The sequence below is a fragment of the Plectropomus leopardus genome, chromosome 22 (assembly GCF_008729295.1).
Source record: "Plectropomus leopardus isolate mb chromosome 22, YSFRI_Pleo_2.0, whole genome shotgun sequence".
NCBI lineage: Eukaryota > Metazoa > Chordata > Actinopteri > Perciformes > Serranidae > Plectropomus > Plectropomus leopardus.
Window position 1 is genome coordinate 14,127,538 of NC_056484.1, and position 22,237 is coordinate 14,149,774.

Sequence of the window (22,237 nt, forward strand, 5' to 3'; positions counted from 1 at the left end):
ATTACTAAGCAAAACTTATAATAACTAATGTGAAATTTACTTTCAGGTTTCCAGGCATTTGCTAACATGTCAAAGTTTTCATGTGGGAGATCTCTCTATCCTCAATTGTGCGTGTTGTGCAGTTCACCAACACCAATTTCTGCAAACGTATTATACCTGGTGAGCAGTGATTTTGATTCAGGCCACAGGAATGTTTTGCACCCTTAATGTGTGAAATATTGCAGGGGAGGTTCAGGGTCTTTGATGTCAGATTTTTATCCGAGAGCTGTCGTACTCCTTTTTGCTCGAGTCTCACTTCATCACAGTTCCCTTGAATATTTCATGCATCATCTTTTTTTCCCCCCACTTTCAAACCACTGTCATTGTTTAGTCACCAGAAAATCTAGCAAATCACAAATCAAGTCCTTGTTTAAAGCTTAATTCTAAATTATTCAGTGTTTTTGAGGACCTGGTTTGGCTGACAGAGAAAAGTGAAGTTGTCGCTTGCCTGTTGTGAATGATGTAGACATGGAGTAAGAGCACTCATATTTTGTAATAATTTATAGTGTAAATATAATACTGCTGTCATATTAAAAACCACCTTTTGTGGTTTTGAAGCCTAAAATTACCTTGAAGGTGTTGCACTTGCACATTTAAACATGCTTCAGAATTACGAAACACGCATTGAAAATAGAAAATAAATAACAAAAACAAAAGACCAAATATAAAAGCCGTTAATTTCCTCCTTTTTGCAGATTATTGCCCAACATCAATGATTAAGGGTCCTCAGTTCAAATATTTCTGGACCTCATGAATGTGAACAAAGCAAGCATGACAGGCCATTTTGTTGTTTTTAGTCGCAATAGATCACAGCTTTAATTGTATGCAATATCCCTGCAGTGGGCCATTAACCACAATAAATCATTTCCAAGGCTAGTTTGAAGAATTGTAAAAACTTTGACCGTTCCAGCGACTTTTATAGCCCTCTGTTGGAAGGCAGTATCAATTTAGTTTGTTAAACGAATGTAATGTAGCCATTACAAAGTGTAACAGCAGCGACTTCTCGGCTTGCATGTAAACGGACACCCTTAACGAAATGGAATTCTTAAACACCCGGGCCGAATCCTCAGCAGACTAATAACGCCTCCTTCCCCAGAGACACAGCAAAACCTAAATTATAGGAAGCAACCCAGACAGACGGAAATGACACGGAACCGCATGCAAAATGAACTTATTATCCCTGTTACTGTCAATGCAGCACGGCCATCTGTCAGTGATCACAACAGACATGTTATATACGACAGTGGTATTACGGGAGCCGCGCCCGATAAGAGGAATGATCTACAGCCGGGATGAAAACAGACAGGTGAGATAGGTGGAGGGAGAAGAGGGCGGCTGTTCGCGAGAGGATGGCGGGGTGATGTGAGGATATGGGGTTGGATGGAGGGATTGGATAGAAAAGGAGAGATGGAAGAACGTGCGGATGTAGAAACAGCGAGACGAATGGATGAGTTGTGGTATGAACGGGGGTGGATGGATGGGAGGATAGTGGGTGGAGGAGGGAGAGACGGAGTGATGGAGGGGTGAGGGCGCTGGCTATTATCCTGCATCGATTTACTCCAGTCAGGGATGGCTGGACGTGTAATGAAGTGTGGGATCTAGGGGTTGCCGCGTGTGCTTGTCTGCGTCTTATAGCTTTTTGGATGTATTGTGGGATGATGTGTCACCTGCGTGTGTGTATGTGTGTGTTACATGCAGATGGTAAGGTCAACTTTGCTGTGGTTAAACACAAAATTAGGTCTGTGTCTCCAGAATGCTTTGCTTGAGTGCATAATTGATTAACTAAAAGAAAGACTTTGAAAGAAGAAAACAACCTACCGACAGATGGATTACAGTATTTACACACCACACAACCTTGGAATTATATGTTAAAGATATTTATGATAGTTTTGAAACCTTGTTTTGTATCGAAAACTTTAAATGATTCACATTAAAAAAAAAAAAAGAAAAGTCCTATTTTAAATTCAGATTGAACACTCTAACACCAAATCTTTCCAATTTAAATTTAAAGTATCAGGTTGCATATCAGCCAAAGACAACCTCATTTGGTAGTCAGGTTCAACATTAAAAGGAATTAATTTGTAATCATTATCTATCTGCCCACAACTGAATTAATTCAGATTTTAGGCATTAGTCAGTAAAAGAGTTGAATAAGCTCAAGTTTCATGAATTTGCAGCATTAGATTAGTGTAACAGGTAGTAAATATTATGAGAGCTGAAATGCTAAATCGATTAGTAGATCGACAGAAGCAATTTTGATGATCGATTTATCACTTTAGTAATTTAAAAAAATTCACTGGCTGCACCTTATGTTCTTGTTTCAAATGTAAATTTTAGCTGCTGTTATTTTTATTTTAATTTAATAAGTAAATTTTTTGGGGGGAGGACAGGGGACCTTTGGGGGGAGATAGAAGGTCAACACTATATACCATATAGAAGGGGTATATCTAATTTGAAAGCTGGGAACCTGAAAATTAATTTGACATGCAGCTAAGCACTGTTTGTCAAGTCTTTTATAGTCATAAATATTTAATTAACATGTTTGGGTTTTTTTTTGAGTGTATGAGGGCTTATAAATTATGATGGAAGTATATGATGGCCATTCTCAGGCTCAATTATGTCTCGTGTTGTTGCAGAAACATTTGAAATGATACGATAATTTACGTTTTAGTGCTACTCTTATGCAACTTTGACCACTTGAGAATTACTATAAATGGTCAAAATCCCTCCAAAATACTTTAGATGGGAATCACAAGAGGCCCCCAGATACAATATTTTCACGATACTTTGATCAAAATACAATATTTTTCAACAATAGTTGTCCAATATAATGTGTAGTGCGATAACATATTGCTGTATCACGCAAGTTATTGCCTGTTTTTCAACCGCAAATTAAGAGAAAACTGTCAACATGTATTTTTTTATCCCACCATAAAACACATTTTCTGTGTTCACTCACTTCATTTGATTATTCAAGTAACCAACCAAAACTTTAATTTGTTGTTTCAACATTAGTAATTATAATATTAAATATTGATATTTGGTGTTTTTGTATCGATGAAATATTGCCAGACAAAATATTGCAATATACTATATCCATTTTCCCGCACCCCTACAAAATATCACATTTATATACAGAAAATAATCTGCAGGTGAATCAATAATTAGAATAATAATAACTTGCAACTCGAAATGTAAAAAAGTGTGGCTTGTAAGCGCCTTAAGAAAATTATAGAATAATAATCTTGTTTCTGCAGAATATTTAGTTAAAATGAGCAAAAAAATAAGACCCATGCAGACATTTTAGGAGACAGAAGGTAGAGGACAAAGGAGGGAATAATCCAAATTATGCTTTACAAAAGGAAAAAGAAAAGTTTCTCATTTAACTAGAATACATGCCCTGTACTTGTGTCAGTCTTTCAGACCTCCTTTTATAGGACAGTACGTCTTCTTCCTTGCACAGTGTCAGCCATCCTCTTGAGAAGCCTTAATCAAAGCAAGCAGCGTCCACTGAATTGAAAGAAAAATACCACTTTTCCTCATGGGGTTTTGTATGTAAAACATAAATGTTTCGAAAAAAGACAACAAAGGAGGATTTGTAAATGCAAAACAGGAGTTTCATCAGGTACAAGTAGCAGAGGGGGAAATCAACATTGTAGCCGTGACAGAAGAAAGAAGTTGTTCCTCTGTCTCCCTCTGTACATCCCTCATGTTCCCTCTCCTCCTGCATCCCCCTTTTTCCTTGATTTCCTCCCCTGAAGCCCTGCACTTCCTCTCCCAGTCTAATCCGCGACTCGACATGCTCCCTCTTTGTTCTGTGACCCTGACATGTCGTCTCGTTCCCCTGCTCCGAGGACAGCCCCGGTGTGCTGGGGATAATGGAATGAATGCTGGAATGATAAACCCCCGAGGATGCAGGGAGAAAACACAGGAGTGTGTCAACCAGGGTGATAACACTCTATTCTCCCGTGCATCTGTCGGAGGAGCAGGGATTATGGTTTTACCGGCAGGCTTTGCCGATTTGCAGCCCCTTTCTGTGGGCTGAGATGTTTACAGTGGAAGGTATCGAGAGTGTCAGGGGGCACCGGAGGAATATGCTCACATCTGTCTCGCACAAAGGTCTTCATTAGTTTTGAGCGTTGCTTCTTGTTGTGCAATTAAATCTGGGTGGACAGGTAATTTAAAGTCACCCTATCAAAGTTTACTGCACTCCAAGGATTCCTGAAGAAATGCCACTGCATTCAAGGCTGTAGTCATAATTCGTTATGTCCAGTAACTCAGAGGTGTTGCACAACTACTTCGCAGCTAGAATTAGAAACACCATAATTGGCAAATGTCAACAAATCCCATGAAAAACAAGACAAACAATGAATTTGTCCAACTAACAAGTCTTTGTGTCTTTGTGCTATAGAGCTCTATTATTGTCCAGAAACACATCAGTGAGCCACAGTGTAGCACTGGCTGACATTTTCCTTTGTTACAATAAACATTGGGACTGTAGTTTATTTTGATAACAATGTCAAATACACTGCCTTGATGCTGTAAATACTCCCAAGCTTCTAATGTGTATCAATCTGCAGCTGATCGTAGTCCCCGACAAATTCACTATTTACTCCTGTTTGAAAATGTGTGCCGAAAACTACAGTACCCAGCTGTTTTAGGAAAGCATTTAGACATAAAAAAGTAAGTATATATATTTATGAATACTTTTGAAATATTTACACCTCCAATAGAAACAAAGGGGCAAGTCTCAAAGTATTTTAGCATTGCTGGTTTTGGCCTTTTATATGGGGATTTCTTGACAAGAAAAAATATAAAGAATATCACCAACATTATACGTTTAGCATCTTTCAAAGTGCAAACTCAGACAGACCACATATACAATGAAACCTAACTTTATTGTCAGACAGGAATTTTGATATCAAACAGTTATAAATAAGATAAAATAAAATAATGTTTTTATCCAATACCAACTACAGTAAATTTCTCTTTTTACAATACTGATGCACATGGCAACTATGTCATGATTAAAGTTATAAAAACATGTAATAGCAAGAAGTCTAGCTAGTATATGGTGGAGATATAGTTTAGGTTAGGCAACTTAAATACTTGTTTATATGATTTTGTACAAGATTTGGGAAAGGTCAAAATTACGCTTGATTAAGGTGAACATTAAGGTTTGTCTGTACAACATGTTCTCATTCCCAACTCGTCAAATAGCAACCCTTGGTCAGTGGCCCTACATGTCAAACTATGACGCTCCAGGTATCCCTCCAGCATCAGTTTGTGGCGCTCAGGGACAGCTTGTCAATTTAAGCTTGTTACATACATTGCGTCTTTTCAAAATAAACTCCCTTTTTTCACAGGAAATGTACAGTTTCTGCTCATTAAGTGAATGGTCTTCTTAAAAAAAAAATTACAACATAGGTAAAATGTTTTTTACCTATGTTTAATTTTTTTTACTTCCTTAACTATAGGCCACAAAAGAATAAATTAGTACGATTGTCACCAACATAATGCAACATCACGTGACTTGACACATTGCGTTGTCCTTAAAAAACTCTTTTGGTTGAGTTTTAGGACACTTACAGAGTTCTCCCAAGTGAAAGTCCATAGTTTGTTTGACCCATCCACCTCCTCTGCAGACTTTTGTGCTTTTCATAATATTTTGGTTGCTTGGTGCTTAAAAAAAATGCCACTGCCTGCCGCTGTGTCTCAAACCACAGCTAAAGGGTGCCTCGATTCGGTGGTATCTTATGGTGATTGCCAGTGACCAAGCGTTGGTATTTGACGAGTTGGGAGTGAGACTGGCCGGTTGGTCTGTGATGGAACAAGAACTTTGATTTCTTGTATGAAAGTATGCAGTCGAACCGTGAATTCAGTAGGAAACATGAAATCACTGAAGTGCAAATACTAAAGGTGACTGAACTTCACAGGACTTTGGAGTTAGAGCAGCGATTTATTTATTTATTTTTTTACCATTGCTGGCTCAGGTCGACTTCAAGCCCAGTGAAGACTTTCAGCCTCTCAGTTGTGGTTTCACACTTTATAATATAACATTTTCATGCCTGAGATCAGGGCACTTTTGCTGCCCTCTGGGAAACTCCTTGCCTTTGTCTTGATCACTCTGGCAGTAATTGTCAGTGAAGAGTACAGGAGTTTAAACACTCATTCTCTGTGCTACAGATTCGGATTGGAGTGAAGTATATTTTATATGTTTTACCCCAGCCACTGCAGAGAGAATATTGAAACTATTTTCTGAAGCTGTGCTCAGGTCGTCCTGGTCATTATCAGACATGAAATAGGATTCAGAAGATGTCCAGGCTTTGACTCAGGCTTTTTAGTACAGCGAGACAGTGAGACGTGGAATCAATAAAAACTGATTTGTAACCCTGTTTTGTTGCTACAAAACAATTATCAGAGTCTGAGGCTCTTGGTAAAAGTTCAAGAGATGAAACTTAGCCATTTCTAGCAAACATTCTGTCTATTAAACTGCAGTCCAACTACTCTTGACCCCAATCTCCCAGATATCCACACAGCCAAGGAAGGTGGACATGTTCCCTCTCCTCGATCTAAACCGCCACATACCCCTTTGACTCAGCCCTCAGCCCATTTAACAATCGAACTATTCTTTAAACTGACCTTGACCACAGGAAAAAAAATCGAAGACGTGGGGGAGAGAGCCTCATAAGAAAACCTCCCACCCTAAAAATAGAAAAAGGTGGCAATTAAGTGCCAATCTAATCATCCCTCTGGTAAACGAGCCCTGAAGATTCCGCCCTCATATCCCCAAGGCTTTTTTTTTTTTTTCACACCACTTCCTCATCATCGCCGGCTATCGGCTTAATTACGCCCCCGCCATCCCAAGATAAGAGAGTGATAGCCTTATCACCATGGCTCATTTCCAAATCCATGAAATTAATAAAGTCTACCTCCCGTCTCAGTTCTGGGGCCAAACTTATATTAGCTGTCACGTACGAGAACTCAGTGAAGTAATACTTTGCCTGTTCTTACAGTTGGCAAAGAAAAGCTTGAGGAAATCATCCTCCAGGAGATTAAAGACAAGGAGTGGAAAGCTTTTTTTTTAGTTTTAGGCAAATGATACCATGGTTGTAGTTTTTCTCCCTGATGAGGGTTATGTCTGTGTTAGTTTTATGATTCTTTTGGCTTCATTTATCATTCGCACAGTAGCTGGATTGTCCATTTGGTTCGGTTGACTACTTAATTTTATTTAATCTCCACCTTGGGAAAACTGCTAAATTGCACAGTTTTGTTTCTCTCTGCAGTGGACTTTGCACACTTTGCATGTGTGAAATATCAATTAGTAGGAATGTGTTGGAATAAAAGCCCTACCCACAGCCAGCCCATAAACTCCCAGCTTGCTGTAAGAGATAGTTTCTTTATCTTTAGATCATCAATAAACCTCTAATCAAATAAAGTGGAGCTTCAGCCGCTTTCCGGTCGGATCCACCTCGAGTCTATGAGCTCTCCAGTTCTCTATGTTGGCTGCTGTAATCAGTGGGGAGACAGCTGGTTTCACCACGCTGTTCCACCTGCCCGCTCCCCTGAGTAAAGGGCTGTGCTTCACCGACCAAATCCACTCCAAGTCTCTCTCCGAGGCACACTCCAGCATGACTGGCAGGGGTCTCACACATCGATTTCAGGGAAAAGGGAAGGTTGGGCGGACCCGTCACCGCACCGGCGCTGGCAGTGGAATGAGACGGGCTCCCACTAGGTTTGGGCCTGTCATTTATTTCTAAACGACGGCAGATGGTGGGCTTGGCGCTTGCACCATCCTCTCAATCTCCCAAGGTGCACTTCTGTGATGGATGTGGCGAATGGGAACGCTGTGGAGAAGGCTGAGGCACATCTGCGCGGGCCGATAACGGGGGGCAAAGTATGTCTGGGCTTTCTAGCCGTCGACTCGCTTTCACATATTACTCATTCCCTCACAGACCTCTTGAGGACTCACATCTTTCGGGGTTTATTTGCCTCTCACTTTCTTAGCTTTGCTTTTTGCTGCTCTTATCAACAGGGCACCTTTCAGTTTACCGTGCAGGTGCACTTTTAAGTTTGACATTGCTACCTGGCTGTAAAAATCTATACAAACTTCCCTTTCGGCATGAGATTTATCCCGTTGGGAAAACTGCTGGACTGAGAGTTAATCATCACAGAATTATATTAACTGTAGTCATCATGTAACTGGCCAAACACTTTTTTACAAAGTGTCCTTAGAAATGCAACTTAACTGGCTCTAATGTCTACATAATTAATGCCAACGTCATCTTGGTGTCGTATAACAGCATTCAGTTTTGCAGAAACCCAATTTCTGCAAAACATCATATTGTTAATGTCTACACACATGAAATTCTAACATGGATAGACATTTGAAATTTTGTCAGCCAGGGTTTTATATTTTAACCAAAATTCAATGTGTGTCTGACAAAAGAGTCCAGCGTCTTTCTTATGTCATATTGACATGCAGTGACAGCTCGGTTGGGTCCCTCACAAAGCTCTATATCTTAAGATATTATCATTATATTGGTCTGATTGAGCTTTTTATAGGCTACTTGTAAAAAAATATACAAGCTGTTTTTACAAAAATAGCTTTCTACTAAAGTGGAGGCTTTAACTCTTTTTGTGAAGTGGGCTTTCAGTCATGGACTGTATAAAATAATAGACACGGCTACAGTGGCATCTTCCCATTGGTTTGTGGACTTCTGTTTTTAAGTCTTGAGTGCGACAATTCGGCGTCGGCGTCTTGTTTTTCTGACATTGCAGTTTTTGGCACTTCCGCATTGGTTTTGATTTTAAGCCTGCTGTATGTATAATATTTTTTTGTTCAAAAAGATTTTGTGTTCCTGCAACAAATGATTTTTTTTTATCCCGATTACTTATGTAGTCTAGGTAACATCAGAAAACAGTTAAAGAAAAAGAAAAAAAGAATATTCCACAGCCCAAAGTGACATATTAAGATTGTTTGTTTTGCCCAACTAAAAGTACAAACCCCCCAAAATATTTTGAACACTGTAATATAAGACAAAGAAAAGCAGTAAATCTTCTCATCAAAGAAGCATGCACCAGAGTGTTCTGCATTTTACTTTCTAAAAATTACTACAGCAATTAATAAATCACCACAGTTGTTGCTGAGCTCTTTTTTTTTTTGTCTTTTAGTTAAGTGGGAGATTTTTTTGTACAATTTCCACCTCTGGCTTTTTTTGAGCTAGATCCAATGAATCCAGCTATTACTGAGAGGCAATTTACAAACACAACGCCCACGTCACATCATCTGACACCGTGGATCCAAAGACACATTAAAGTGAGCAATCACTGCCTAACAACACCCTTGCAAAGGTCACGTCAGCTTCATCACCCTAATCATCGAACACCATCGCTTTCCATGATTTAGGGTTGCAGTAAAAGCATCATAACCCGGCCAGCCACATCCCTACCCATAGACGTATCCATGGCAACAGAGACGTCGGGCTGCCCTCTGCCGATGCATCTTTGGGATTCTCTGTGCGTCGCTGCAGGGTGACAAGTCAGGCGTAAAGAGTCGATTTAGCTGCGGCATTGGGGAGGTTCGCACATTAGCAGAGAGGAAATAGGAGCCAGCAAATACTTAGTGGGTGATTGGCTCCGCAATAACAGAACACCCCCTTTGGCAGCTCGTCAAGCGGTGCTATACGGATGCCATTACAAACAGGGGGCCATTAGCAAGCACCGAGGCTTTGTGAGGCATGTCGCTGCTTCACGTCTTTAACCCCCAGGGCTGTTTTAAGATGTGTATGATCAGCTGTACACTGCTCATCCCGTGTGAGTGTCTTTTTTTTTTTTACCATGTAGACAGACAGACAACAAACAGAGAAGTGTTGGCATTTAGGAAAGATTTTTATCCAACCACAACAAAATCACTTAAAGAAAATTCCATGTAACAAGGTAAAACATCTAGCACAGATCCCTCCAAAGGCCTAGTTACATCAATCCCCTTTGCAAAAAAGAAGCAATTTGGGTCAAAACATGGCACAGTGTGTGTACACAACGCCTCAGAGGAACAGACCCAGATCTGACACAGAAACAAAACCTTTCTGTTTGCCTTTGTGAAGAGAGACTGCTCTTTCTGTTTCATATAGAGGTAATGTTGTTCATATTATGGCTTTAATGGCACCTAATAGCAGCTATTTGGTGCATTTTTGCATTGAGATTAAGTTTTTAAACAGATACACACGCATCCTAAAAGCTTCTTTTTTTGCCGTAGGCAGCACTAGAGACTAGAGTTGCATTATAATGACTTCCTCACTGTAGGAAAATGTGCTTTGTGATTTTTATGCCTCATGCTGTGGTAAGGAACAGTACACACTGTATGTAAGCAGCTAGATCTGCACAGAGGCACTATTAATATGCAGTAATAAGATAACCAGTGCTGGGATTAATATTTTATCACCGTAGGGCGCATGGATGTTTCTTCCATTTTTTTTTTTTTTTTTGTGGGGTGAAAATGCTGTCAAATGCCATCTAGATGTTAATTTATTTATTTTTTTTAACTCTGCACTTAAACCAGTTGTCAGAGAAGCCTGTTGATGCTGTGGGTTTATCAAAACATAATTCTGTTCTTATAGTTTTACTTATCACCTCTTTGACAGTTGTATTTATAGGTGTAGCTATCCGGTGGGACACAGAGGACACCCCCTCAGTATTTAGAACATTTGTCCACCCCAATAAAAACATGTAGCAGAGGACTTTTATTTTGACAACACATTTACACCATAAAATGATGCAGAACACACAAAGTGGTGTGTGAAAGTTCAGCAAAAGCCAAGAAAATAAGTGTTTGATGCTCATAATTTTATGGAGGACATCCAAACTTCCCATATTATGTTGTAATTTCAAAGGGATAATTCATCCCTAAATTAAAAATACAGATGTTTTATCTTACCCGTTGTGCTATTTATTTTTCTAGATTGTTTTTGATATGTGTCAAACTACAGGATTCCTTCTGCATAGTTACCACAGTTGGCAGATCCGGTAGGAAAAAAAATTAAATGGGTCATGTTTTCTGGAAAGAAACATTGCTGATGAGTTTTTCAAATTTATTGTTTTGGTACTTTGAGGGAGGATGCCATCATCTTCCATTTCACAGAAGAGAAGGGAGACATCTCTACAGGTGATATCTCCAACACTCAGCAACTTGCATCAAAACAATCTAGATTGATAAATAGTAAGGCTGCTCAATTATGGCAAAAATAATAATCACGATTACTTTGATTGATTAGTTTGTTCACAATCACGTAATAATAAAACTCATCCCAATTAATATAATGTGACAATACATAACAGTAACTGTATCAGTAACAGCTAAATGAATTTGAGTAAGGATCAATGATTGTTTTACTAACTCAGGAGAGACTCAGCAGACAGACTTTTCTCCATTATCTGTATAGAAGCAGCTGGGAGTATCGTTACAATGAGAAAAGCTGGTCCACCGTAACAGTCCATCTAAAGGGCTAAATTAGCTTGCTGACTTTGGGGCTAACTTCTGTCACTTTAGTCAGCAACTGGTGAGCTAGACATGGGAACGTGTTTCGGGTCTTTAAGAGTTATAGCATTCATTCTCTGACAAACAGCCTCAACTGTTGACTCATCACACAGCTGTGTATGACGTCATACTCTCTGCTCCTCTCGCTGAAGCACCACCGTCACCATCACCAGCACGCACATATCTGCTCTCCCCGCTCGCACTTGTTGTCACTCATGCTTTCTCTCTCGCTGCGCACACTGTCTGGATCCAAAATGAGACACTGAAGTTTCAAATATGCAGAGCACTTCTGTTTGGACTTTGGTGGGATGGGCAAAGCACTAGGAAAGGGTGCGCTCCATTTACAAAATAAAAGACAAAACAAGAGCAATGCTCTTAAACTCATCGTGCTGCACAAATGGTTTTATCTCGATTATCTTATTTTCAAAATCGAGGGGAGCCAAAATCGTAATCAAAATTGAAATTTGATTAATTGCACAGCTCTAATAAATAGTACTACAGGTAAGACGAAAGATATTTATTAGATTAGATCAGATTAGATTGGATAAGGTTAGATTAGATCTTTATTTGTCCAAAGTCTGGAAAATTGTCTTTGGCTTCACAAAAACCCAATGACATGGATTACAAACGAAACCACATTTAAAAACAATGTCCGTATGCCTGATTTGGGGGTGAACCGCCCCTATAAGGACTGTCTGCTAACATATGATTGTTACATGTCTTTTATCTTTTGCTGTAATGCAATGGGAATTCAAAGTAGGGAAAAACCTTTTGCTTTTGTAACTCCATTGGCTATTTTCTGTGTCTACAGCTGTTGAATCCACAACCACTTTGACCACTCGGTGTGTCTCTGTATCGGTGATGTCCCGTAAAGCTCAAAGCAAAGCAAGGGTTGGGGCTACAATGCCGCTGGGGCTACCGGTGCTAAAAGCACATGCATTCATGGTAGAGCACCATGATTTGGATGAAAGCATAAGTGCCAAATAGTGTGTTATGTAAAATTAGTTGCTTGCCCTGCCCGGGCCGGCTGTATGCACTTCAATAGTCTCCTCTACCACCCATGAGGTGGTGCATAAACACCCTGGGAGGTTTTTTTTTTTTTCTCCCCCCGCTTTTCACAGTCCCGCAGGCACCCTCACTGACTGGCATCTCATTAGGAGAGCAGGGCGCCGTGCTCGTGCGTTCGCCGCCAGACAGGCCACGCCACAGGCTGCATGCTAATTGCGGAGGCGTAGCCAGCATGAGACGACCTTTTATGGTAAAAAGAGGAAGGAGGCAGAGAAGTGGTTTAGTTTAGCATCTGGTGGGCAGGGGGCTCTCCTCCACAAACCACTTTCGTCCCGACCTTGGGCGGCAAAGTCAGCCAAGTCTGACCACTCGCTGGCGGAAGATCATAAAAATGAAACTCTCATTATAAAAACAAAAAGCAACGCAGTGTGTAATATAGGTATTAAGCTCTTTACTTATCACACTGTGTTATATAACAGCATGTAATGAGTGACATTATTCTGACATTAATTTGCTGCTTATCATAACTTTCGTACAGTTTCAAAGCCTTGTTGTTCTTTTGCTTGACAACTCATTAGGTTCAAAGCTTCAAGTGAAAGTCACATTCAAAAACACAGTCTGACAGCAATTTAGCACATCTTGGCAGCAATATATATACTTTCACCTTTTGTGACATTAATTTACAACATGTCTCAGCTGTATTACAGTTTTGAGGTTTGGGTCATCCTCACAAAGGGCGTGTAATTTGCATTGAACATGAAAAACTACTTAATAAACCCTGAATATCAATGCAGATCACAGAGAAGGATTGTGTTGGATGTTTTTCTTTGGCAAGTTGATGTGGACTTGTGTATTTCAAACGCTGAACCCTGTCTTTCTCTATCTTTAATTTCATCATAACCTCTCCAGTCCAATAAGACGACCTTTTGGCAGCGTACTTCATCTCAGCGCTCACATCTGACAGGTTTTCTTGAGCAGCTAAACTGTAAAGTCCTCAGATTAAATTCCAATCAATGACAAAACACGTAAACACTTTGGGGGAGAGGGGGATGGAGAAAAGACGGACGGAGAGTGTGTAACTGTCCAAGAAAGGTCAAGTACAGTATCCTCAGTTACAGTGACAACGTTTTTGTGTATTTCTTCTACTTGAATTTTGGCAAACTTTAATTCCTGCAAATAAAGAATATAAAGTGCTGTGAGAGAGAGACATTGGCACATGCTGAGAGAGAGAGAGAGAGAGACTATAGCCGCCTGTCTGTTTTACTGCCATTAGTTCCTCCCTGCCACTCATTGATAAAGAGACGCTGCCATCAGCCAAACCAGCCATCTCCTTCAGTCCTCATTAAAATGTCGTCATATTAAAAAATAATTTCAGGCCTCTACTGATGAGCGTTTTATTGCCTTCATGAAAATGTTCTCACTTTGGAGTCAACGGGAGAGAGAAAACCTTCAGTGAGTAATGAAAGCGGGAGAGAAAGAGAAAGGACGCAGCAGATAAGGGTGATTTGTTGCATACTTGGGAGGGTGGTTTTGATTTTTAGATCATTAATAATTTCTTCATTTTGCCGCCCTACATAAACATCCTATCTTTACATTAAAGGACACACAGTGGCGAGAAGAAAGTAAGCCTTTATTTTGCTCAGTGAGCTGAACATGAACCAAAGAATACCTTATAATCTACATCGTATGGGGTCTTTTTCAAACAGCATTAACAGACTACATCAGTTTAATCATATCAGACACTAATTTGAGGTTGCTACCAGGTTAGATAACACACTGTATACCTTAGGTTCCACAGAAAGCCATATTTTTAATGTATGCTGTATCATTACTATGTTCTCATGACATTTTATCAAATATTTCAATTCGTTCTATTTATTTTAGATAGGAATCACCGATAAATATTACTTCCACTTCAGATGTGACACTGTTAGCCAAAAGGCTCATTTTGAGCGGTTCCCCCATGGCTAGATGTTAATCTGACCATTAAAACAACAATTAAAACCAAAAAGCAATATTACAACAGGAAAAAGCAGCTGAAATATTAAGCATATTAAGAGAATATAAAGGTATTTAAATTACAAAAAAAAAACCAGCCAATAAGCTGAGTAGGAAATGTGCAATAACTGGCAGACAATCGGTTACAGTTACTATATCAGAAAAAACATTGGCAAAACCATCAGACAGTAATATAGAAAGGACAGTAGCATTCTTACCCTTTTTATCCTGGCTTTATTTGCTTGAGTAAGTTCTGTGAGGTTTGATGTTTTGTATTACTGTTCAAGGAGACACTTCACTTCAAATGAAAAAATATATGTGATTCCTCCTCCATGTAGTCTTGTTTATCAGTCTAGATTGTTTTAGTGTAAGTTGGCGAGTGTTGGAGATATCAGTCATAGAGATATCTGCCTTCTCTTGAATATAAGGGAAGTAGATGCACACTTCTTTTTTTGCACAGTGATACAGTTTTTAGTTGGATAGAAAGAAAATAGTTCCTACATGAAAGTGCTTACAGCAAGGTCTGTGGATTATCAAATAACCAGGTCATGATTTCTGGAAAGGAACATTGCTGTTGAGTTTTAAAATTGTATTTTTTGGTGCCTTGAGCACCACAAGCTGAGTGCCATCTAGTTCTATTAAATTCATGAAAAGGCAGACATCTCATTTGGTAATGCCCACCCGGTCTCACTCCCAATTTGTCAGATACAGACACAAAAATGGACCCTTTAGCAGCATTATCAGACACACTGGGCTGCCGTACTATAAACAACAAGAAAATCTGCAAAGGGTGGACGGGGAAGTGGATGGGTCAAACATATTCCAGACTTTCACCCTAAGGGATCACTGTTTGTGTGAAACCAGGTGTCAACTAAGTTATTAGCGACACAAGTGCCATATGTCGATGTTACTTTATGCTAGTGACAAACACACAAATTTTAAGCCAAACCGCAATTTTTTTCTCAACCTAATCAGGTGCTTTTTTTGGCAAAACCAATGTTCTAAGTTTATTTTGTTTAACAAGCAGAATTTGAACATTTCCTGTAAAGACAATGCATGTAACTAGTGTAAATTTATGCGCTGTCCCTGGGTTTCCAATTGTCCACAGATGTTGAAAGGTTACCTAGAGCATCATCGTTTGACGTGTAACATCACTGACTATGCGTCAAGTTGCCAAAAAAGCTAGATTGATAAAAAGTAGTAAAGGTCATAGGAAAAATATGTTATTTTGATTATAGGGTGTACTGTTTCTTTAAGGCCTTTCGTGAAATGCGTTTTAACACTTAACTAGTGTTAATTACATTAATGCAACAATATGCAGTTATCTAATAGCAGTAATAACTCAATCCAATTTGCTGTCAGCGCCCGTGCTACACCTACGTTTTCTAAATAAAGGACATCTCACAAAGTGGTGCAGCACATTAACGACACCTTTCACCTTTGCAGGTCAGTCAGATGTTGCACTCGAACAGGGAGTCGGGAGTTAATCTTCAACTCGGTTGCAAAATGCTTCCACAAGCACTTTTTTTTAGCGTAGAGACACGTGAAATGGAAAAAGCAATTTTCTAATACCCCTGCAGTGGATAAAAAACAGCAGCAGCAGAAACTTAGAGGCTATCAGTGGGAGTATAAAGGTTACCGGAGAGGGAATATCACACATGCACACTCTAACAATAACCTAATGAAGATGCCGGTGTCCTAATGACACAAGAACCTGTAGTTGATGTGTGTTGTACATATAAAGGCTGATATTGCTGTTGTAGAAGTGGGCTGTCTAATGAAAGTCCTTGAAAAGCACAATGAAGGATTAGGTTTGAATGGACACAGTCATACACCTTTTCATCTTCCTGGACTTATTATCCGGGCTAGCACTTCTGCTCCTATTGTTTGGACTTATTATTCCTATTATTCTCAGCTTTTCAGCATTTCCATTTTGCTGATTTGTCGCTTAGATAATGAAAAGCCACGCAACAGCAGCCTGCATACGTACATATCCTGTAAAGGCTGCAGAGAAAGCTGATGTTGATGTGCAGACGCTCCTGCTGCACATCACTCCATGATGTAAATTTAATGCCACCATATGCTGATGTTTTCAGCCATCAGTGTTGATTAAATGAGTTGCTTGCATCTGATGAAGAAGTAAAAAGTTTTGCACCATTTGTTCCGTTGCTTTCTCTCTCTTCCTGGTAATTTCTTCCCAAAGTGGAGCAAAAACAACAACTTTAGCAGAGTGCAGATACTGTATTCTGGCCCTGAGCTGTGTGTTTTGTTTATGAGATATTTTAATTGTAAATAGAAACACAAGCGCACCAGAATCAATCTATTAATGTGGGAAACCATGAATTATGAGAGGAAATTAAACTACTCTCACACACACAAACAAGGAGGCACAAACACCCGGTTCGTAGGAGTACATTAATGTCCCAGCAGAATATACACATAACTACTTGATTGGCCTCAAGGGATGTAATATCTATGCTTTAATTTCAGATAGCAAGTAAGCATATCCTGTTACAAGCCATTACAAGAGTTTAATGCCAGGCGCTGTGTTTGTTATGCTCTCATTTTATATCCTCACTTCTTAGGATTTAGCTCTGTTTGAGATGAGATGAAAAGATTTCTCCTATTTGGGTTACAGCTAGAGTTTCTTGTCTTGCAAAATTTACTCTCATAATTGAAAAATATTCCTTTAGAAATGACTCTGCTGCCTCTTTCTTTTCTGTTAAGGGTGATTCAGAAGTAAGAAAGTTATAAAGGCATAAAGTAGATGTAACTAATTGCTTTTCCCCTTTGGGTTTGATTCGTAATACACTTTATTTTGGATGGGATTTGTTTCAGTGTGTATACACTCCATCGTGGCTGCCGGACACAAGCATTTGTTTCCTGCCCTGGCTCTGGGCTTGTGTTCATACTCTCGCCAGTCAGTCAGATAGTTGCTCCTGGCTTCGTTTTTTTGTCGGGGGGGGGGGGGGGGGGTTGTAATTCAGACAGAAGATGCCAAAGCAATGCCGGGTGATTACTCATTCCACAACCTACTGAGAGCTGGGCAGAAATAGAGAGCGTGCCAGTCAAGAGAAGCCAGAGGTGGAGAAGTACTCAGACCTTCTACTCAAGAAAAAGTACCTGCACCAAAATGTAAAAATGTTCAATTACTAAAGTGCAGAAGTGTTACATCCTAAATGCACTAAAATTTAAGTAAAAAACTCCTGTTTTGCAGAAAAAATGGCCCCTGTGTAGGATGTTCTCATTCACTGTTTGTTCATACAGCTACAAAAAGTAATGCACTATAATTTCTTGTATAGCCCTATAGTTTCATGAGGATGGAGACTGTGATCACGTGATCTATGTGTTGCAAGCTGTTGTTCCTCATGTGACGGGAGGAAAGGAGAAAATCAGGCAACGTAGAATAAAGAGTGTAATAAGTCCACATAGGGGAAAAGGACAGGGCGGTGGATGTGTCAAACAAACGCAGGACTTTGACGTAGGAGATCAGGGCTCAGGTCAGGAAGTTATTTTGAGTTTCTGAAATACGTATCATCATGTCACCATGCCATGTTGTATTGCATAATGAATGTAATCACACGACGCCCAACCACGAGTCTTTTCCTTAAACCTAATGTAACTGGGAGTGGTAATTCCAAAAATATCATATAAACAATATTAATGAGGATATGCTGCCCCCTGACTAAAAACTGTATTGTTGTAGCTGGTCAAGGTGGAGCTAGTTTTACTAGATAATTTCCCTCCAAAGGGTCCCAAAATAAATCTGAGGGATTGTGAAGTGACTCAGACAGGCAGTCTGTGGTCTTGTCAGCACACATTGCTTTTTTGTAAAATGTAACAAGCTTACAAAGTTTGGCACCACTGACCACCTGGCAACAGACGTCAATGTGACATCAGATAGATGCTGGACTCTTTTGTCAGACAGACATTAAATTTTAAATGTCTAACAATGTCAGAAGTTCATCTTGTGTGAACATTAGGATTATGACATTTTGCTGCTTTTGATACCTCATGACTAAATTGAGTTTTCTTACGTCGAGATGCCATTGGTAAGAGATGATTTTGGTTACTTCACAACTTAAAACCAATAAAATGTCATTGTCATCTGTCATCAGTACTCTATCTTAAATTGAATTTGACGCACATTGAATTTTGGTCATTCTACGTCACAAAGTTTATACAGCCAAATATAAACGTCCAACGACACTGATGGCCTACTTGGTTGTTTAATACTATGTTTTTATTACATTTACATTTTTCAGAATGGTTTTTTAATACTAATATTTTCAGTTCTAAAATGCTAATTAATTACATTGGTCAAATAAATTTCGTGGAGTAAAAAGGACATCTTCTCCCGCTGAATCAAGTAGTGCTAAGTAGTAGTACAGTATAAAGTAGCATAAAATGGAGATTATAACTGTCATATTGCACTTAAATGGAGTAAATGTACTTAGTTTCTTTCCAACACAGCGAGCAGCACTATTTCAGTGAAATGTTACTGAAGCCGCTGGAAGAATGTAGAATAAGTACAAATAGCCCGTAGCTCGCTCAAAACGTGTTTTGGGGTGTAATATAGGCTGATAAATACTGCGTTCTGGGGGGATGATGTTCATTTGTGACATCCTCATTTCATATTCTCGCCAGTTGGGCATGCCTCAGTTTTGAGGTGTAATATAGGCCTGCCAAATCAGCGGTAGCCCCATTACTCATCCCCCTCTGTGCTGTCTCCTGGCTTGTGCTCCGCCGCTAATGCAGATTACAGGGATATATGAGGGCTATTTTGTTCGCTGCAGGGTGGAAACGATCACAGGCAACCCCATCCCTCTCTCATGCACGATTCTACATCTGTTCCCCCCACGAAAGCCTATCTGGAGATCCATCAGAGCCAAGCCCTTATCAGATCTGAGGTTGCTACATCTATTGCACATCAATTATAGATGCTATGGGTAAAAAATTGGGTCACTATATCAACATGTGCGCTCAATCCTCAGAGACATTGTTTGGTTAAGTGATTAGTGGCTTGACTTTAGATACAGTTTGTGCAAGTTATAAGAGTTAAATGGTCCGTTTATGATACATGGGTATATAGACTCAGAGGCCTCCAGTGAAGGAGAATAATGCGTACTAATAATGGTTTTGCCGTAGTGTTAATGTGGCTCAATCTTTCTTTGTGTAGAAAGAAATGAATTCAATTTATAGTGAATTAATCACAAATATCTGTACTTTTCGTGATATTCGAGGACTCTTTAGGGCTTTTGTTTGTCTGATGTGTGCAGGTGGAAATCCACAAAGGTATGAAGAATAATATCATGATCAATAAACCCATTTTTTTTCCCTGCTGCCACACAGTCCGCTGTGATAAATGAGCCAAGGCGCATTACGCGCAGGCAAAAATCACCCGCAACTTAAATTCATTTCCAACTTGCACTCTGACAGAGAACACAGACATATTATTCAAATTTCTATCTATTCTGTGACCAGAACACGTCCAAAAGCACACGTTTAATCTTATGCAAGTCTCTCCTCATCTGTTAGGTAAATAGACCATTCATCATATTATTGGGCTTTTACAGCTTGGCTGTTTGAGCGATCTGTCTCTCAAACAGCCTCTCTCCCTGGCAGCCCAATCAATCATTTTTCAATGAAGATGTCACAGCTCATTGTGTGGAGTGTTATCCCAAACAATTTCCACTGCCTTTTAGATGATAAATTAAAAGCAAAACTTTTTTTTGTGTATATGATCGGTTCCTCTTTGCTAAATGTGTAGGTTCAGTATTTAATCCTTTGAAACCTTTGAAATTGCTTGTCTTGTGCTTTCGGATGCCTTTGATTAGTATTTAAACCTTTGACCCCCCCAGAGCAAATTGGTGTGATTTCTTTCAAAAACATGGGAAAAGGCAATAAGCAATTTCCTAAGAAATCGTAAGAAATAAGTTGATTAAGAAAAATATGTTTAAATAGCTTGAAAAAATGTCTAGGGAAAAAAAAAGAAAAAAGCTAGGGAAAAATTCAATGTATAATATTTAAAATTACATTATAAAAATGTTATTTTTTTAAGCACCTTTTTAATGGTCATTTTGTGTTTTTTTTTTTTTTTTTTCAAAAATAATTTTCAGGAATTTTTCTTTTATTTGTACTAATTTCTTAATAATATTTGGGTCATTTCTTCTTTCGTTACTCATTGCCTTCTTCCCATGTTTCGCAAAGAAATAAAGCCAATTTGCTCAGATTTCAAAGGGTTAACGGGGAGAATATGGAGGATTTTACTCAAATGCTTTGTGGTTTTAATCCTGAATTCACCCACTCTCAACAATTTTCACCTCAGCTGAGACGTTGGCAGGTGCAGGAATGTGCTCACTATTAACTTTTCATTAGGCATTGTAAACCGCAGTAGTCATCAAGAAGTAGTTGCTGCTCAACAAGGGACGTAATTGGTTTGTGGTTAATGGCTGCTTGAAGCCCTAAGTTGTGGGTGTGTCTGTGAAATCACAGTATGAGCTCTTTGCGACTCCACACTTTCTCAGGAAAAAGGAAAAAGTTTTAAGATTGACAGCTGAAACTCTGCACAGCTCTCAGACATGTCTTTCTTGATGTTTGAGGTACTCAGCAAGCAAAGGATAATGCGGTGATAGAGCCAGAAGACTGACTCATTAAGTAACCAAAGAGCCGCAGTGGTGTAATAAGCTTTTCACTCTCATTCAGGTGGAATATTTATTCTTCTGTGAACACACCTCACCTCTCCTCTCTTCTGTTTCTGTCACAGGATCCTCTAGGAGTTGATGCAGAGACCTGTGACGCTGGGAGTCTGCTGTCCATGTTCACCCGACACGAGGATGTGTTCCAGATAACACAGAGATCAGATAAAACACACACCTGAACCCTATCTCTTCTTACTTCCTGCTTTTTAACAAAATGAAATCTTTTTCATCAGTATTCTCTGACTGCTTAGCACTGAGATGTAGTATCATAAGGTAAAGTAAAGAATATTTACATATCAGTCTAATCATTTGCCTGTTAGATTACTAATTAAACACGTAATATGTGAAGAAATGAAGTCGTTCAGGAAGTATTCAGGCGAGGCCAGGTGTATCTTGGTTCCAGCACATCTTCTTTCAGACTGGTGAAAAGAAAGCGGAAAATATAAATTTCTGTGTTTATTTTAGATTTGATTTCTGTTCTAGAAATTAATACAAAAAGTGCAAATTCAAGTAGATAATGCTTCATTTTCATTTTTAAACAGAATATTGTGGAAAACTTAAAATGCCAGAAATGATTGTCTTAATGTAATAATCAACTGGGGAAGTTTCATGTTGATATCTTGTAAATAGTTTACTTAATTTAGCTGTAGTGTCTCCCTTTCAGTTTCAAGAAAAAGTGGCAAAGAACTCCATTAAAAGAGATCAATCCCAAACAAAATTTTACTGAAATAAAAATATATAAGTATCATCAGCAAATGTATTCAAGTAAAAGTACAGTTTATCTCAACATATATACATATCTATACATATCCATGTCACATGACATTGACTCAGAATCGCGTCCGAATTTTTATGACTTTAGACACGACAAAATCAAGAAGACTTGCAACTTGACTGAAACACCAATAATTCATGACTTTACTTAGACTTCAGCCCTTTGACTTAAAAAAAACTT

The 22,237-nt window shown here is 39.1% G+C and overlaps 1 long non-coding RNA gene across 1 annotated transcript in view; it reads left to right on the plus strand.

The window, feature by feature from the left end:
• The window catches only part of LOC121961179, a 48,083-nt gene extending 26,626 nt beyond the window's left edge, over nucleotides 1-21,457 (plus strand). The window contains exon 3 of the long non-coding RNA XR_006107030.1: nucleotides 21,348-21,457. This is a non-coding gene — a long non-coding RNA (uncharacterized LOC121961179). The remainder of the gene's footprint in view (nucleotides 1-21,347) is intronic.
• The last annotated feature ends 780 nt before the right edge of the window (nucleotides 21,458-22,237 follow it).